General features: G+C 39.8%; 1 pseudogene; it reads right to left on the bottom strand.

Annotated features, from left to right (window-relative positions):
- Positions 1 to 4,355: 4,355 nt before the first annotated feature.
- On the bottom strand, positions 4,356 to 5,207 carry LOC115871546 (annotated as a pseudogene).
- Positions 5,208 to 8,449: the final 3,242 nt, after the last annotated feature.

Consider the following 8,449-nt stretch of genomic DNA (forward strand, 5'->3'; position numbering starts at 1 on the left):
TCTTAACTTCTCTGACATTCTTCTGCTTGTTGCCTGAAAAGGTCTACATGGTATCTATCTTCTCCATTTGACCTTTCTTGCTTTCATGCCTAATTTTCACCTTTATATGTTCTCAAACGTGACTGAGTTAAGACATACCCTACACTGAAGTTAATATGGTTAATATGGTTCTTTCTAAGTAGAATTTCATGTGTGTGTATGCGTGTGTAAATGTGTGATGTTAAAACTCAATCCATAATACATCACTTGACTTCTAAATTATAGGCAGGGAAAGGGGATATGCTTCAGTTGCATATAGCTAGACCATTGTGCCTAGGACATCTATTGAGTATATGAGCGATTACTCAATAAGTTCTTAGTAAATGTACACATGGAAGATGCTATAGATTTGAATTTTGTCTCTCAAATGTTATATTCAAGTCTTCATCTCTGTATTTGTAAATATATTTGGAGATAGAGAATAGTCAAATAGGGTGGGTTCTAAACCTAATCCCTTCACATACTCACACAAATGACAGACGGATGGCATCTAAAGACATATCTACAATCATTCAAGGAAGATCTGGGAACTATTGACAAAGAAGAGCCCTCTTCTAGAGTAGATTTGTGAGAAATTAACTTCCAGTTCCTTCAAACCACCCACACATGGTGTGTTACTCTGGATAGACTAGAGAAACAAATCCATGGATACACATATGTGTATAAGAAAGAGATTTATATGCATGAGCAACTGAACATTGAGAAAACATCCCAACCCAGTCCAGTCCAAGTCCATAAGTCTGATATTAGCCCATATTTTCGATACCAATCTATAAAGTCTTCTTCAGACTCATGAAACACATGCAATGAAGCCAAATGCAAGACAATCACAAGCCAGTGGGTAGGAAGTCTTTGGGTCCAGTGGCGTTGTAAGTAGCTCTGTGGCTTCTCCAGCTTCCGAGGTCTGGTGTGTTCATGTGGCTTGTCTTCTGCAATGTCTCCCAGGGAGTAGCAAAGAGAGAGAGGTGTCTTCAGACTCCAAGGAGGAAGTACCAGATTTCCCAGAATTCTCAGGAGAAGGCCATGCCCACGGAAGTCTCATTGGCTATCTCCAGATTGAAAGCCTAGACTCCACCCCTACACTCTTAATCCTTAAATTGACTCCAGAGTACTACCACATACGGTATTGTTATAGCAGCACTCATTCAGGGATCTAGCTGGGTAAATCACATAATGGACATTATGTGATATACAGTGCTATTTAAACTTGGTTTGTTTGTTTGTTTGTTTGTTTGTTTTTATTATCAAGAAAGAATATTTAAAGCAGCATTCCTAAGGAGCTAAAGAGCAGCTTGGATGGGGCTAAAAATATCAACCTAGGCCTCCTGATTTCTCTGAAAAAGAAAAATGACATGTTTCAGGAAATAGGAAGACTTTTGAGACCAATTTTTACATAGTGGCACCAGTTTGTCTCTCTAAAGGGAACCAGGACCCTGTCTGATTCTTCAATGCCCTAAAGTCAAGTCCCTGGCTGCCATCATCCATAGAAGTTTTCTCCTGATGTGCAGTCCCTGGTAACTGCACAATAGTCAAGGCCTGGTTTGTTACCTGAAATGAACCGAGTTGTCCAGAAGTGCCTTTTTATCGCTGCCTTTAGAGGAGCATCACGGCTCTCTTTGCGGTGGAATAGCTCATTGTAGCAGCCACGTTAAAACATCAGACAGGACCGTCACAGATGATAAAACATTTTAATCACAAAAGTCCCTCACCAGACTAGCACTACAATTACCACGGGTTTACTGTCTCCTGCACTGAAGAAGACACATGGTAATGTCTCATGGCACCAGTAACCCTGAAAATGAAGACGGAGACTGAGGCTGAAGAAAAGGAGGTTGCTAAGGAGCGCCTGAATCAGATAAGCAAGCTGCAGCACACTCTGTATTCAGAGAAGGATGAGGTGAGAGGAAAACCGATGCTGGGGAAAATGCAGAATCACATCCATAGGGAGAGAGAAAGAGGGAATGTACCTCTCAGGGTTGTGTACGTGCTATTTTTAGGTATAATGCTTTTACTGCAATTTAGAATGCTCCAAAGTTTCAAGCATTTTAGTCATATTGTTTCTGACAATCCTTAGCTACACATAGAGCTCATGAAGTGCAGGTATAACCGTGACTAGAGTCAGAGTCCGTCACAAAGTGACCTCTTGCTTTGCTAGAAGATAACTGAAATGCCAAAGAGGTCAAGTCGGCTAACCAAGCAAGGTGGCCCTCGCCACCCGCTCAATAGCACAGCATCTTGCAGCTCCCAGAGGATAACATCAAGCTCTGAAGTGATAGTCTCAGGCAGTCCTTGGAGACTGGGAGGTCACTGTCACCTTGTACACTCCAAGTCACCTAGACAAGAATGCTGACTGGCTGTTTGGCATGAGAAAGGAATTGCGGGTAAACCAGACTCTTGAAAGTGAATGTGTACATTCATTACAACTTACTGAAGTCTAGCTAGAAACCTAACTGTTCTACCCTTCACTGTCCAACCAGTTTATAAATAGCTATAATAAAAATAAAACAACGAATTCCAAGAAATAGGTATGAGCATTACCATGGCAGTTCAGGTAAGTAGTTCTCAAACTTTCTTTTCTTTTTTTTAATTAAATAAAATCTTTATTGCTAAAATCAATTGACTGTGCTAGTGGGGAAAAATTCATTCTAACTAGCAAAGGACTAATAACTTGACAAATACATTAGAATTGCTGTACTCACAACACTATTTAGGTATATTTATGGTTCACAGATAAGGAGTCTTTCAATTAGCAAGCAAACTAATAAATAACAGGATATAATAATCTAAACTAGAATTATTTTTATTAATAAATCATTTTACTGGGGGCTCTTACAGCTCTTTAGAACTCTTATCCCCCTGGGGTGGGGGTGGGGTTATACATTGATCATTATAGTTGATTCCCCCGTTTCTCCCCCTTCTCCCCACACCTTCCCCCTAGCCTCATGGTATCACTACTCCCATTACTGTTCCTGAGGGGCTTGTTTATCTGTCCTGGATTCCGTGTGTTGAGAGCTCTTATCTGTACCAGTGTACGTGCTCCAGTCTAGCCAGATTTGTAAGGTAAAGCTGGGGTCATAATGGTGTGGGGATAAAGCATTAAAGAGCTAGAGGATTGTTGTGTGTTCCATCGGTGCTGTGCTGCACCCTGGCTGTCTTGTTCTTTCCTTGTGACCCTTCTGTGAGGGGATGTCCAACTGCCTGCAGATGGGCTTTGGGTCTCCACTCCGACCCCCATCATTTGCATCAATATATTTATTTGTTTGGGGTCTTCTGATGCCTGATACCTCATCCTGTGGACACCTCATGATCACACATGCTGGTGGTTTCTTCCATAAGGGCTTTGTTGCTTCCCTGCTAAATGGCCACTTGTTTAACTTGAAATCTTTAAGATCCCAGAGGCTATTTCTTGTAATAGCCAGGCACCATCAGCTTTCTTCACTATTTGCTTATGCACCCATTTTGACTTCAGTGATCTGTGTCAGGCAAATGAGCATAAAAAAATGCCAGGTTATTAGAACAAAGTGTTACTGCATTGAAGGAGTACTTGAGTAGAGACCCAATGTCAGTCTACTACCTTAGTACTTAACATTTAAATATATGTACATGGAGCTATATCTCTATCATTATGTATTAATATATTTGCTGTATATGCTCATGTATAAGCCGAGTTTTTCAGCACATTTTTAATGCTGTAAAAGCCCCCAGTTTTTGTCATAAAATTAGGTGCCTCAGCTTATACTCGAGTATAAAAGGTACATATGTGCATGTCCATATTGATACCTCTATAAATGTCTTTTGCCTCCTAGTTCTTTCCTCCTTTTCTTTTTCCTTTCCCCCTGTCCCACAGTCAAGTTCAACCTTTATTCGACTCTCAGTCTTTTCTCTCAGCTACATTGTGCTTGATCAAAACCCATCAGGAATTCTAGGCCTTCTATGCCATCAATTTTAGATCCTTACTGTTCCCTTATCCCTAGGTTTGTTGGCTGCACCCTCCCTTTCTCCCACCTCCTTCTCTCCCACGTTCCCCCAGAAATGCAGAAATGTTTTCTCCTAGGGATTGGTTATCCTGCCTATCCCATGGGGGGGGGGTGAAAGAAAAAAAAAAAGCCTATAAATAGTTCCAGGTCTGTCTGCTGACGCTTCTGAATGTTTTCCAATCTGACCTGGTGAACTGTCACACCCTGGCCACTGATTCCAAGTCCATTTTCGGGATTCCTCAGGTACCTCATTGCTTTGCTCCCCTTAGAATTTTTAAACCACTATAAAGATTTACATACCCCTTGGCTCATGTTACAATTGTATCATATTACGTAGATTCAAGTCCTTTCTTCCAAGATTCCTCGGAATAACATGGATTGGAGAGACTTTCCAACACTTGCCATCTCTTGCTGCTGAGTATCCATCATCGTTGTTGTCTGCAACAGCCATCTCTTTTCCAAGTTCATTTTGACACCATTGAGAAGACTGTCGTGAGTCTTCTCCAAGTCCTCCACTCTCTTTGTGAATTGTTCCCGGAAGTGTTTAGTTGTTTCCACTCTGTGGTTCTGGACAATTCTACATTGCTGCTGTGGAAACATTCTAGCTAGTTTTTCTTCTTGTTCTGCACATCCATATCCTATTGCTGAAACAAAATCAGAAACGGCTGAGAATATTCTTGGTAGAGCTTCTGCCAAGCTCTTTTTTTTTTTAGAGTAATTATTGTCACTTGTTTGTTTAGATTAATTGCCATGTTCTTGTTGTTATCCAAATATTTTCAACGTTCTGGTTACTGTTTTTGAGAGACGCCTTAGTATAAATTTCTAATTTCTACTTTTCTTTTCTTCTTTTCTTGTTTTCAAGAAGAACGCTGTGAATGTCTGCTCCAAATTTCCCTGGAATATTCTGTACTTCAACCCCAACATCTTCTTCAATGGTTCCCATGGAAGACCTTTTCTTCCCTGCTTAACAATGACTGGAATCTTTCCTTCTAGAATACCCTCCTCTGAGCCACTCACATCCTTCTTCTCTTCATCCTCACATGCAAAGGCTTGGATACCCTGCTCCCCAATGACCTGCCTTGCAGACTCCCCGTAGTCTTTCTTCCACAAGTTGCCATCATAGATGTTTTCTGAGTTGTGCGCTCCCTCTCTGCGATGCTTTTCTCTCGAACTTGTTGTTATACTAAACATATTGAGGGTCTCTATCCTATCCTAGGTAGTTCAGAGATCCTTGTGTCTCTTCACCCCAATCCAGTGACAGAGTCCTTGCTATGGATAGCCTTTAGGCTGAGGAAAACCACATAGCTTGAAGGTTGCTAACTCCTACACCAATTACAAAAGAAATATGCTCAAATGAAAATAAAACACAGACTTAAAGTACAAGTATTTGGGGAAAATATTTAGCAGTTCCTATAAATTTGTGCACCTACTCAGAGGACAGAAACTTCATTTTTGCGTGAATATCCAAGAAAAATGAAAACATACATCCACGCAAAAATTTGCACAGTATTTTTCATAGTAGCTTTATGATAATAGCCTCAAACCTCTCCATAAAATAAAGAAATCATTGAAGCATATAACACATATGAATCTCACAGAAATCATGCTGAGCAAAAGAAGCCAAATACAAAAGAGTTCAAATATTATTATTCCATTTACGTGAACCCTTCGAAAAGGCAAACTTATCTATGCTGAAATATTAGAACAATGGTTATCTTTAAAAGGGAGTAGGGGACATTCTGGAGTAATGGAAATATTTAATAGTTTTATAGGGGTTTGGATTACACCAAGTTTTGCATTTCCCAAAACTTGCTGGATTATATACTTAAGATGTTTTGTTGTATGAAAATTTTACCTTAAAAACAGAAAACAGCAGTGCTTTGGTTAGTAAGATTTTATTGTTTTTGCTATTATGTGCAAACATTTCTGAAACAAGTCTGTATTTTAATCTTGAACAAATGAGTATATAATATTCTATCCTATTCTATTTTAATATTATATTATGTTGTATTATGTTAATTATATATTATATTAGATATATTGTAAATTATAATGTTACAGATTATTGTTATGATATAGATTATAATGTGTATAAAATATTTTTATATATGGATTAAGGAGAATAAGATCTAAGTTCCTCACTAGAGGAGAAAGGAGCTGTCGATATGGTAAGTGAGGGGTGTATAATATACTTATGGTATATTATATTGGAATTGATGTCAACAATATGCAATCATAGTTTTAGCATACAGATGGATAAGTGGAGAATATATTTTCATATATACAAAGGTAAGTCAAAAAATAAATATTTTTCCAGTTCATGCATTCACAAATTTATTTCAAATAAAATGTGTTAAACATGTCTCTGTGATCCATGAATAATTACATACAACTTTTCTCAGTAATAAAAACTTGTCCTAGTCTCCACGAAGTGCTTCCAAAATGTGGCCCAATCAAACCAGTGGTTTCTTAGGGCATCTACTGGGATAATTAAATTCAAGGTGGAGAAGTCAGCTCAGAGTACTATGATGACTGTTATATGAGATTCCACAAGGGTACTCTTGATAGATTTTCTTGACAAATATTCGGCAATCATGGGAGCTTATGATGAAGAAGGTTTAAGAATATGAAAATCTGTAAAAGTGAGAAAAAGGCCAGCAAATGTGTGCCAGGGTATTTTTTTTTTCTCTTTCTAAAAGGAGAATGGCATGAGGGTAGCATTGGGCTTACCACAGCTACATTTATGAAAAAACAAATTCACTGCCATCCATTTAATTGCAACTCACAGAGATCCTACAAGAACAAGGTCGGACTGTCTCAGTGGATTTCCAAGATGGTAGCTCTTTACAGGAGCAGAAAGCCTCATCCTTTTCCGGAGGCGTGGCTAGTGACCTCCAGCTGCAGACTCTGGTGAACAGCCCAACCCATGGCCCACTGTTTCTCCAGGGCTCCTCTGGTTACATTGGGGACCAGGCTTGCGGGGAGAAAAACTACATCAGCTGCCCAAGGCCTCTTTCTTTGATGGCAGACCTGTCTCCACCCTCTGTCCTGCTTGTGAAAGTTACAAAGTTAGTTTAGGGCTGCCAAAAATGCCCACAGGGCTTGTCATTCCACTGTAAACCTCAATCAGATGGCACTCAGCATAAGCTCCAGTTCCAGCTCCATGGGTCACCAAACGCTGTTCCCCTAATGAAGTTTCCCTAATTAAGTTCCCAGAGGCACCTCACTCAATAGCAGTCAGCTTCCTGTGCGCTGTGGCCTGGGAAGTCCATTGCTCGGGCTCATGTCTGGCTCCTGGTTTTGCTGTTGCAGGTCCTCTGCCATTCTGGTGTCAAAGACATCCCTGGATCAAAGGGGTTCAGCAATGCACAAGGATCCCAAGGTCCAAAGGATATGATCGCCTTGACTCCTCCCCTGCTGGTAGGGATGAACCCTTCCTGCTTCTGAAATGGCTAGTTTCATGCCCAGCAGGATGGCAATCATGATAAACCCTGTTAAGAGCCACTGACTGCTGAGTTCTGTAATCCATTAAGTATCCCCCAACCTTGCCCAGAAGCATCAGGAAAACAAAGGTCCTTTGTAGGGAGTAACAAAGGCTAAAGAGCCCCAAGAAATAATTCACTGCATTGCATTCTTCATCTAAGCAAAGCCCCTACTCATTCTTTTTTATTAGCAAGGGCTGTCCCACAAGAATTTTGTTGGGAAACTGTCCTCATCCACGATACAGCCCTGATTTAGTCCCTGCAGACTTTTTGTGTTATCCATACATTTTGAAGTGGTATGAATAGTGGCACACAGAATGTTTGTGAGAGAAGGTTGGAGAGATGAAAACGCTGCTTTCTGAAAGAAATAGACCTATGTAAAGAATGTGTTTGGAAAAGATAGTTTCACATTTTGATCTCTTTAATAAAGACTTGTACGATTTCATAGAAATCCAATTTTATTTACTTCAAATGTGTATATGTATGTGTAATGTACATGCATCCATAAATATATATATGGATATACATATATGACATATGAAGGACTGCAGCCATTAATATGGATCACAACTCAATGTAAGGTGAAAACATCCTCTCAATTGGAAGAGACATCATCATGAGAGACAGAACAAAGTCTTGTGTAAAGAATTTCATTTTAATTGGATCCACAATCAATGCGTATGGAAGCCGTGGTCAAGAAATCAATGGATGCATTGTCTTTGGCAAATCTGCTCCAGAAAGGCTCTAGAAAATTCTGAAGAGCAAGAAGGTCACTTTGAGAGCTAGTATGTGTCTGATCGAAGCCATGGGATTTTCAATGATCTCTTATGGATGTCAAAGCTGGACAGCGAATTAGGAAGACCAAAGAAGAATTGATGCACTTGGATTCTGACGTTAGTGAAGAACTGTCAAAAGGACTGTAGAATTCCAGGGACCAAAACTTCTGTCTTG

This window comes from Echinops telfairi, unplaced genomic scaffold (genome assembly GCF_000313985.2).
Source record: "Echinops telfairi isolate 266 unplaced genomic scaffold, ASM31398v2 ScPeMD7_5868;HRSCAF=6743_1, whole genome shotgun sequence".
Lineage (NCBI taxonomy): Eukaryota > Metazoa > Chordata > Mammalia > Afrosoricida > Tenrecidae > Echinops > Echinops telfairi.